Here is a 10961-nt window from a genome sequence, read left to right on the forward strand (position 1 = left end):
GCAGATTCTGCTCCATTGCTATGACTTCGTCGCTCATGGGAAATTGAGTCCTTATCTTCCTTCTTTCCTTTCAAATAAACCGCAGCATCGAAAAAGGTTCGGCTGATTTTCATCCCTAATTCCAGCTTGTGCTCATCTGCCAGTGGCTCCGTCATTGATGAGGAGGTGAAGTCAGATTTTATTCCCTTGTTGTTAGCAGTATCTCAAACATCATAGTGAGTAATGCTGTGGAAAGCAAAACAAGTAGGTGATTTTTCCGCAGTTTATGGTAACCAGGGAATAATGATGAGTTGCAAAGCATATAACAAATTTACTTATGAATTCATACTGTTGCCAGCTTGACTTTCCTCTGAAATGATAAGATTTCGTGCAATTTTCACATTACGGTTCTGACACACTGCTTCCTCATCAAAATAATATCAGGATACTTTCCTTGGTTGTCTAGATGTGAACAGAAACATAGGTACTGTAAAGTTGAATAGAATGTGCCACAATCCTTAGAATACTGTTTTTGAAGCACGGAGACAGGGGATTTACGTACATCCTATAAGAAATGCAAATGAGGGTAATGAAAGTGGAGGTACAAAAAGACAAGTTTATGCTAAGGACAATGTCAGGAAGTCGGATAAAATTTCTGATGAATACCGTTGCTTAGATTTGTCGAAGACACAGGCCTTCTTGCCCGAAATGGGGGACACTTAGAACTGTTGAAAGAAATGAAGAGCCCAGAATATGGACTAATGTTAAACAAATGAAAGACAAACGTGGTGAATAGTAAGAGGAAGAATAATAACAAATTGCACACTGATAGAAAGAGTAGTGGAAGAAGTACACTACTGGCCATTAAAATTGCTACACCAAGAAGAAATGCAGGTGATAAACGGGTATTCATTGGACAAATATATTATACTAGAACGGACATGTGATTGCACTTTCACGCAAATTGGGTGCATAGATCCTGAGAAATCAGTACTCAAAACAACCACCTATGGCCGTAGTAAGGGCCTTGATACGCCTGGGCATCGAGTCAAACAGAGCTTGGATGGCGTGTACAGGTACAGCTGCCCATGCAGCTTCAACACGATACCACAGTTCACAAATAGTAGTGACTGGTTTATTGGGACGAACCAGTTGCTCGGCCACCAATGACCAGACGTTTTCAGCTGGTGAGAGATCCGGGGGATGTGCTAGCCAGGGCAGCAGTCGAACATTTCCTGTATCCAGAAAGGCCCGTACAGGACCTGCAACATGCGGTCGTGCATTATCCTGCTGAAATGTAGGGTTTCGCATGGATCGAATGAAGGGTAGAGCCACGGGTCGTAACACATCTGAAATGTAACGTCCACTGTTCAAAGTGCCGTCAATGCGAACAAGAGGTGACCGAGACGTGTAACCAATGGCACCCCATAACATCACGCTGGGTGATACGCCAGTATGGCGATGACGAATACAAGCTTCCAATGTGCGTTCACCGCGATGTCGCCAAACACGGATGCGACCATCATCATGCTGTAAACAAAACAACCTGGATTCATCCGAAAAAATGACGTTTTGCCATTCTTGCAACCAGGTTTGTCATTGAGTACAACATCGCAGACGTTCCTGTCTGTGATGCAGCGTCAAGGGTAACCGCAACCACGGTCTTTGAGCTGAGAGTCCATGCTGCTGCAATGCAAACGTCGTCGAACTGTTCGTGCAGATGGTTGTTGTCTTGCAAACGTCCCCATTTGCTGACTCAGGGATCGAGACGTGGCTGCATGATCCGTTACAGCCATGCGGATAAGATGCCTGTCATCTCGACTGCTAGTGATACGAGGCCGTTGGGATCCAGCATGGCGTTCCGTACTACCCTCCTGAACCCACCGATTCCATATTCTGCTAACAGTCATTGGATCTCGAGCAACGCGAGCAGCAACGTCGCGATACGATAAACCGCAATCGCGATAAGCTACAATCCGACGTTTACCAAAGTCGGAAACGAGATGGTACGCATTTCTCCTCCTTACACGAGGCATCACAACAACGTTTCACCAGGCAACGCGGGTCAACTGAACTGCTGTTTGTGTATGAGAAATCGGTTTGAAACTTTCCTGATGTGAGCACGTTGTAGGTGTCGCCACCGACGCTAACCTTGTTTGAATGCTCTGAAAAGCTAATCATTTGCATATCACTGCATCGTCTTCCTGTCGGTTAAATTTCGCGTCTGTACCACGTCATCTTCGTGGTGTAGCAATTTTAATGGCCAGTAGTGTATAAGCACGTGTTCAGGAAGTAAGTATATACAGGATGGGCAAAGCGTCGAAGATACCTGTAGTTCTTTACCACAGGCGAATAAAGCTTTGCTGATGCCAGATATTGAAACAGAACTGGGAGAAAAGTTCCTGAAAGGGTGCGTTACGGACACATACGGAAGTGGGAGGAGGAGAGTAGTGTTTAACGTCTCGTCGACAACGAGGTCATTAGAGACGCAGCGCAAGCTCGGGGGAGGGAAGGATGGGGAAGGAAATCGGCCGTGCCCTTTCAAAGGAACCATCCCGGCATTTGCCTGAAGCGATTTAAGGAAATCACGGAAAACCTAAATCAGGATGGCCGGAGACGGGATTGAACCGTCGTCCTTCCGAATGCGAGTCCAGTGTGATAACCACTGCGCCACCTCGCTCGGTCATACGGAAGTGAATCGTGGATCATCATGTCCGCAGCTCGTGGTCACTCGGTCGCGTTCTCTCTTCCCGAGCACGGGGTCCCGGGTTCGATTCCCGGCGGGGTCTGGGATTTTCACCTGCCTCGAGATGATTGGGTGTTTGTGTTGACCCCATCCTTTCATCATCATTCATATGAAAGTGGCGAGTTTGGACCGAGCAATGTTTGGGAAGTTGTACGGGCGCTGATAACAGCGCAGTCGAGCGCCTCACAAACCATACATCATCATCACATCATCATGTATCTCCAGATGAAGGAACTCCAATAATTTTGAACAGTGTTAAACATTAATTGATCACTGAAGTACTAACTGACGTTCTAAAAATTACAGCTCACGTTAGATGTTTGTGCAAGAGCCTTACGGGAAGGAGGGACAGGTAAGTAGTAAGTTCGCTACTAGTCGGCTGTTCGAGCTCTCCTGCGGGTAGCCAGACGCCAATGTAAAGTGTTTGTGTTTGTGTGTGTGTGGGGGGGGGGGGGGGGTGAGGAGGTTAGGGGGCCTCAAAAAGCTGACAGCTGACGTGCAGGCAGTCAGACAGTGGGACTGTAGCGTGCGCGATCATACTACACCAAGCAGAAGCCCGCAGACAGCAACTGGTGCATGTGCAGACTACGCCCAACAGACCCGTCTGGCGGGTAGCCTACACAGTGTTGGACTGTCCGTGGCCGGGCTAATAGACGCACAGAAGTGCCGTCCACCTATGGGGCGGAGTTGGAATGGCAACGGCGTCTGTGAACAGGGAGCTCGAATCCAGTTCTTATGACTGCGAGCGCCGCTTTGCAGTTCGAGCGGAAAACTTCAAGAATGAGAGATCGAGCTGTCAGCCATTTTCCAGTACAGGCTTTGGTACGGCGTCCAGTACTACAGGCCTAATTTATGCGATCAGCTGTCACCTTATTTATGTCATTCCATAGTAAGCTAGTTATTTTTTGTTACTGTTTTTGTAGAATAAAAAAAATATGCTGGCTTCCATAACGTTAAATGGATCTCAACGTATTTCAAGTGTCCTGTTATAAATCAATGCATGTATTTGAAGTTTAGAAAATATTGGGGCTCGTAGTATCCGGCGAGTGTTTAAGAGAAACTAGACTTAATCAGCAACCTTACGTGATTGTAATGAAAGTAAGTTACGCAAATTTGTATATTGTAATTGTCTAATAAAATGGTTCAAATGGCTCTGAGCACTATGGGACTTAACATCTTAGGTCATCAGTCCCCTAGAACTTAGAACTACTTAATCCTAACTAACCTAAGGACGTCACACACATCCATGCCCGAGGCAGGATTCGAACCTGCGACCGTAGCAGCCGCGTGGTTCCGGACTGAGCGCCTAGAACCGCTAGACCACCGCGGCCGGCAATTGTCTAATATGAGAATGTTATAAGTATAACGTTAACAAGCGCATGTGCAGTACCTCAAATTTTTCAGATAATCTGTGGTAGATAGATTTCTTCAGATAGGTTGTGATGAAGGGTGATTTAAAGTGAATGAGAGTGTAAAGCAGACTTGTCGGGAACGCTGTAAACATATTGCCGCTTTGTGATGCTTCATTAGAAATGAAAGAGATTTTTCTAAAACAATAGTTATCCATCTTGGGCAAAATTTTGGTCGTTCTCGTTGCTATTTGTACTACATAAGTGAAACGGATTAAGAAATGTTTCAAGCCAAAAAGCACACACAGTCTGTTAAACCTGCAGCAACGGATCGGCAACTTCTTAATGTATAAGAAATATTTGGAAAGGTTAAAGAAGTTGAGTGTGCCTTTTATCACATGTTACGATAAGAATGTGAAAGTGGAGCTTAGGTTATATCCAACTTAAGTGTGAAACAGTTGGTAATCTACGCTGTTGAACAAAGATAATATAATATGTTCATTAATTACTGTACTGCTCTTGAAAGCCAGTGTATTTAGGCCATTCACAGAAGCTACACGTTAGGTAAATGTGTAATTTGAAAGATAGGTTTACGCATGGATTCATAAGGTGGGTAGAAATTATACAAATACTCGAATAGAATTGGAAGCCAGCATGATACACCTTAATGCGTTTCCGACTAGAGAACAGAATGTTCAGTATTGTCTGGAGAGAGGAAACTACGCATATCTGCTAGTCATCGGGATCCAAAAATTAAAACACTTAGAGACGGTGAATGTGATCAGCTGGGACCGTCATACCAATCGCAGAACAACTGAAATTAGCCTCCGTAGAGCCTGAAGCTATACGTCCAGTCATGTCTGTACTATTACGCTGCATTATGCGTAACCATTTACTCCTTCAGGACCGTTGCAAGGGTATCCACTTGAGTGTAGCACTTACAGTTCGCATGCTCTCTATAGCTAGAAGGAGCAGTAAAGAGAACAAATTGTACTACCAGACCAAAACTACGAGGGTTTCTCACAAGGTAACCTCCCCATCGCACCCCCCTCAGATTTAGTTATAAGTTGGCACAGTGGATAGGCCTTGATAAACTGAACAAAGATCAATTGAGAAAACAGGAAGAAGTTGTGTGGAACTGTGAAAAAATAAGCAAAATATACAAACTGCGTAGTCCATGGGCCACATAGGCAACGTCATGGACAATGCGAGCTCAGGAGCGCCGTGGTCCCGTGGTAGCGTGAGCAGCTGTTGAACGAGAGGTCCTTGGCTCAAGTCTTCCCTCGAGTGGAAATTTTACTTTCTTTATTTTTGCATAGTTATTATCTGTCCGTTCGTTCATTGACGTCTCTGTTCACTGTAATAACTTTAGTGTCTGTGTTTTGCGACCGCATCGCAAAACCGTGCGATTAGTAGACGAAAGGACGTGCCTCTCCAATGGGAACCGAAAACATTTGATCGCAAGGTCATAGGTCAACCGATTCCTACACAGAAAACACATCTGATATATTCTATACGACACTGGTGACGGCATGTGCGTCACATGACAGGAATATGTTGTCGACCCACCTAACTTGTACACTTGGCGAATGGGTAAAAAGATTCTTCTACCTTGCCCGATTTAGGTTTACTTGTGTATGTGATAATCACTCCCAAAAAAGTGATGAAAACATAAGAGTTTGTCACATAAAATGAAAATAAAAAATTAAACTTTTCACTCGATGGAAGATTTGAACCTAGGACCTTTCACTCCGCAGCTGCTCACGTTACCACGAGACCACGGCGCTCCTGCATTCCCAGTTTCCTTGATGTTGCATATCTTCCCATGAAGTACTCAGTTTGTATATTTTGCTTATTTTTTCACAGTTCCACACAACTTCTTCCTGTTTTCTCAATTGATTTGTTTTCAGTTTTCCAAGGCCTATCCACTGTGCCAACTTATAACTAAATCTGAGGGGGGTGCGATGGGGAGGTTCCCTTGTCAGAGACAGAGATGCACCGCATTTTTTTTTCTTAACCGAAAACAACGCTACGAATGCGAAACAATACATATGTATTATTTGACGTCTTCTGAGTGAGCGCGCCAAGTTCCCATCATTTTCAACAGATAGTGTAGCTGCAGAACAGTTTCAAAATGGCGTCTGTAGGTGATGTACGATACAAGCAACGTGCCGTTATTAAATTTACCACTGTAGAGAAAGAAACTGCGGGGAATATTCACAAACGCTTGTGCAATGTCTATGGAGCTTCTGCTGTTGCGACAGAAGTACAGTTAGTCACTGGATGCAAAGGGTGAGATCATCAGAAGGCGGTTCGGTGGAACTCCACGATTTACAGCCGTCGGGAACCATACACGGCTGTCACACCTGACATACCTGTCCTAGCAACCTGGATTTTACTTGTTTGGGACATTGAAGGATGCCATTCGGGAAAGACATTTTGAGGACCGTGAGGAGGTGATTCACACACTGAAGCACGGACTCCGCCATCAGGACAAGGATTGGTACCAACAGCGCATACACACCATTGTTTCGCGCTGAAGGAAGGCCACAGAACGTGATGGAGGTTACGTGGAAAAACAGTGTGTAGATAAAACACCATTCTTTCGTGTGTGTAATTCCCAATATGTTCAATAAGGAATTGTTGAAGAAAAAATGCAACCCTCGTAGAAAATGCAAAACAGAACTACAGAGAAAGCTACATGTAGTAGCTGCAAAGACACGAAAAAGTTAACACAAGATATTCATAAGATCTGATGGACGAAGCCAATCGAACGAGCGATGACTCACTTCTGAAGTCAAGGCATGGACGTACAGGCATGAGGCCCTTTATCTGTGTCGTCAGCAGCGTATACCGTCAATCAAAGCAATTTCTTTCTTTATAAACACAGTACTCGCTCCGTATAAAGCACCTTTGCCGTGGTGTGCAATGAAATTCGTGCTCATACGTAGGCTCATCCGCAGTCGTTGTTCTAATGCATCTTCCGCGGACTGTGCCGGGAGTACCCTCTGCCATACACCGTTTGGTGGTACTACGGTACGAGTAGACGCAGATGAAATTCAGAGCGCCTATCGCGGCCTCGACGTGTGACTGGAAAGCGACTGTCAGACCTGTAAAGCACAGATGGTAGCTGGGCAGGATCTACTCTACTGCCGTGCAAGGCAGTTTACGACCCTGCGGAACTAGCGACCACGTTCGCCAGTCCGTGGCTTTCTTGTATCAGTCTTCTGTAACGATGTGGGGTATTTCATCGGACACTTCTTAGAAGAAACATCAATCGTACATCCGACAACACTACAGTGCCTGTAAGACCACGATAAATTCGTTTAACTCCTAATGTGTAGATGCCATATGAACTGACATTGGATTTCCTGCAGTAATATTTGATTTAGTTTTCACACCTTATGACGCATTTCGATATCATCATCATCAGATCTATGGTACAAGATGGAGCACAATTTTCTCTAAAATGACGCAATATTTGAATTATATACCTCAGTCGATGCGCAGTACATAATCAATTGCAAACATTCATCCTTAACATCTGTACCCAAACTGGCGCATGCCTTATAGCATCTTACAGAGTAAACGTCTGTTGCCACATGGTGGCGTTAGAGGTATCATCAATACCAGAACAAAAATATCTGTCTCATATCAATGCTTATTAGAAATAATATGCAAGTCGTCATTGGATCTCATACAATATTTAAATAATTCATTACGTTTTACGGGACGTGCAATGAAATAATTATATATGATAATCTCTACGACATGTGTGACTAACATTGACGTCAGATTTTGGAAGACAGAGTGCTTTACCGAGCTGTAGAGATACACATGGATAGCAATTTTTAACAAAATACGAATCCAACAGGAAATGATTTTACGAAAACCTACAGCGAACCATCATATGAGTTAATGTAAAACTGGCGGGACACCACTTACACATTAACGTGGAGTGGGGCCCAGATATACACTCCTGGAAATGGAAAAAAGAACACATTGACACCGGTGTGTCAGACCCACCATACTTGCTCCGGACACTGCGAGAGGGCTGTACAAGCAATGATCACACGCACGGCACAGCGGACACACCAGGAACCGCGGTGTTGGCCGTCGAATGGCGCTAGCTGCGCAGCATTTGTGCACCGCCGCCGTCAGTGTCAGCCAGTTTGCCGTGGCATACGGAGCTCCATCGCAGTCTTTAACACTGGTAGCATGCCGCGACAGCGTGGACGTGAACCGTATGTGCAGTTGACGGACTTTGAGCGAGGGCGTATAGTGGGCATGCGGGAGGCCGGGTGGACGTACCGCCGAATTGCTCAACACGTGGGGCGTGAGGTCTCCACAGTACATCGATGTTGTCGCCAGTGGTCGGCGGAAGGTGCACGTGCCCGTCGACCTGGGACCGGACCGCAGCGACGCACGGATGCACGCCAAGACCGTAGGAACCTAGCAGTGCCGTAGGGGACCGCACCGCCACTTCCCAGCAAATTAGGGACACTGTTGCTCCTGGGGTATCGGCGAGGACCATTCGCAACCGTCTCCATGAAGCTGGGCTACGGTCCCGCACACCGTTAGGCCGTCTTCCGCTCACGCCCCAACATCGTGCAGCCCGCCTCCAGTGGTGTCGCGACAGGCGTGAATGGAGGGACGAATGGAGACGTGTCGTCTTCAGCGATGAGAGTCGCTTCTGCCTTGGTGCCAATGATGGTCGTATGCGTGTTTGGCGCCGTGCAGGTGAGCGCCACAATCAGGACTGCATACGACCGAGGCACAGAGGGCCAACACGCGGCATCATGGTGTGGGGAGCGATCTCCTACACTGGCCGTACACCACTGGTGATCGTCGAGGGGACACTGAATAGTGCACGGTACATCCAAACCGTCATCGAACCCATCGTTCTACCATTCCTAGACCGGCAAGGGAACTTGCTGTTCCAACAGGACAATGCACGTCCGCATGTATCCCGTGCCACCGAACGTGCTCTAGAAGGTGTAAGTCAACTACCCTGGCCAGCAAGATCTCCGGATCTGTCCCCAATTGAGCATGTTTGGGACTGGATGAAGCGTCGTCTCACGCGGTCTGCACGTCCAGCACGAACGCTGGTCCAACTGAGGCGCCAGGTGGAAATGGCATGGCAAGCCGTTCCACAGGACTACATCCAGCATCTCTACGATCGTCTCCATGGGAGAATAGCAGCCTGCATTGCTGCGAAAGGTGGATATACACTGTACTAGTGCCGACATTGTGCATGCTCTGTTGCCTGTGTCTATGTGCCTGTGGTTCTGTCAGTGTGATCATGTGATGTATCTGACCCCAGGAATGTGTCAATAAAGTTTCCCCTTCCTGGGACAATGAATTCACGGTGTTCTTATTTCAATTTCCAGGAGTGTATAACATATGTGTAGAAAAATACTTCTGTTATTTCATTAATATTTACTACCCTTACCAAAGTCAATCAATTGAATTTTTCTCGTCTACGCGTGGAATCACTGTCCTGTCTGCAAGGTGGACTGGGGGAAAAACAGTTGAGGGGGGGGGGGAGGAGATTTTATTTTTTGCACCACAACTGCCATATTGACCTAGTTCTGGGTGGTTCGTGGCCCGGCATATATCTGTCCTCTCACACAGAACTCTTTTCTCCCACTTTCTCCCTGCCGCGAGTTCACTGCCTATCTTATAAAATGACTTCGCCACCTGCTTCCCAACTGAACGACCCCTGTGGTGACCCTCGCTCCCTCTCTGTCCACTGCTCTGGATGGCACAGCGCCTGCCTGCATACCACAAAAAGTTTGTGCTGCTCCTTCAATCACTGCCACATCTATACTTACGATTCTTAGTGCAACTATTCCGTTCTACATGTCATTAGCATATTACAATGGTTCAAATGGCTCTGAGCACTATGGGACTTAACATCTGAGGTCATCAGTCCCCTAGAACTACTTAAACCTAACTAACCTAAGGACATCACACACATACATGCCCGAGGCAGGATTCGAACCTGCGACCGTAGCGGTCGCGCGGTTCCAGACTAAAGCGCCTAGAACCGCTCGGCCACTCAGGCCAGCAGCTTATTACACCTTTCCATCTCTGCCTATGGGTGCCACGTGGCTAGGTGGAAAGGGTAGCCGCCTCTCAAAGTACGGCATTTCACAAACATTTGGACAAATGCTTTTCAAATGCTTTGTTTCTCTGAACTGCAGTTTCTTGGAAGCACTTGTAGGAACAAATTGTTATTATCACAGTAAAACATTTCATATTTTGTGATGTTACTGCTATTATAATCTAAGCATGTGTGGCACATCAAAAGTGGTAAAAGTGTTGGTGTCGCTACGTGAGTGCGGCGGTGGGGGGGGGGGGGGGGGGAGAGGGAATGTAAGAAATTGTGTCAACCCTGGAGCCACCCCTCCCCTTCCCGCAATAGAACTGATTGCTGGATCTGTCCCTGGACTCTGTTACCCATTTCTAATGTGCCGTTAACTGTAACACATTTGTTTCTCCAGCCGCTGGTAGGTGCAGCCAGTATGATTTGACGGCAGGACATGCGAGAGGTCGCCAGCAGCGCACAGTGCTTGATTGAAAGCACTACCAGTGGCCAAACACTGGCAGCCACATTAGATCGGAAGGCATCTCAGAAGGATTAGCGAAGGACACTGCTAGCAAATTGGAATGCGGGAACAGTCGCCTGGCCGGACGAAGGAGGAAGATTGGAGCAGAGAACCACGGCAGACTGGTGGATGGGCAGCAAGGTTGGTTGCGACTATATGTCGACATGGGGAACCGATCTGGCCAGAGAAGCAGATGGTTCGTGGCCTCATGGAGTAGAGATTTTCCATTGAGTTCATTTTGGCAAAAAAAAACAGTGTATCGCCGAGTTTCATAAG

The 10961-nt window shown here is 46.6% G+C and overlaps 1 non-coding gene across 1 annotated transcript; it reads right to left on the reverse strand.

The window, feature by feature from the left end:
- Positions 1-10057: 10057 nt before the first annotated feature.
- Positions 10058-10141, reverse strand: Trnas-gga (transfer RNA serine (anticodon GGA)). The gene is given in 2 exon segments: positions 10058-10092; positions 10102-10141. It is a non-coding gene; the product is annotated as a tRNA-Ser (tRNA).
- Between the last annotated feature and the right edge of the window lie 820 nt (positions 10142-10961).

This window comes from Schistocerca nitens, chromosome 8 (genome assembly GCF_023898315.1).
Source record: "Schistocerca nitens isolate TAMUIC-IGC-003100 chromosome 8, iqSchNite1.1, whole genome shotgun sequence".
Lineage (NCBI taxonomy): Eukaryota > Metazoa > Arthropoda > Insecta > Orthoptera > Acrididae > Schistocerca > Schistocerca nitens.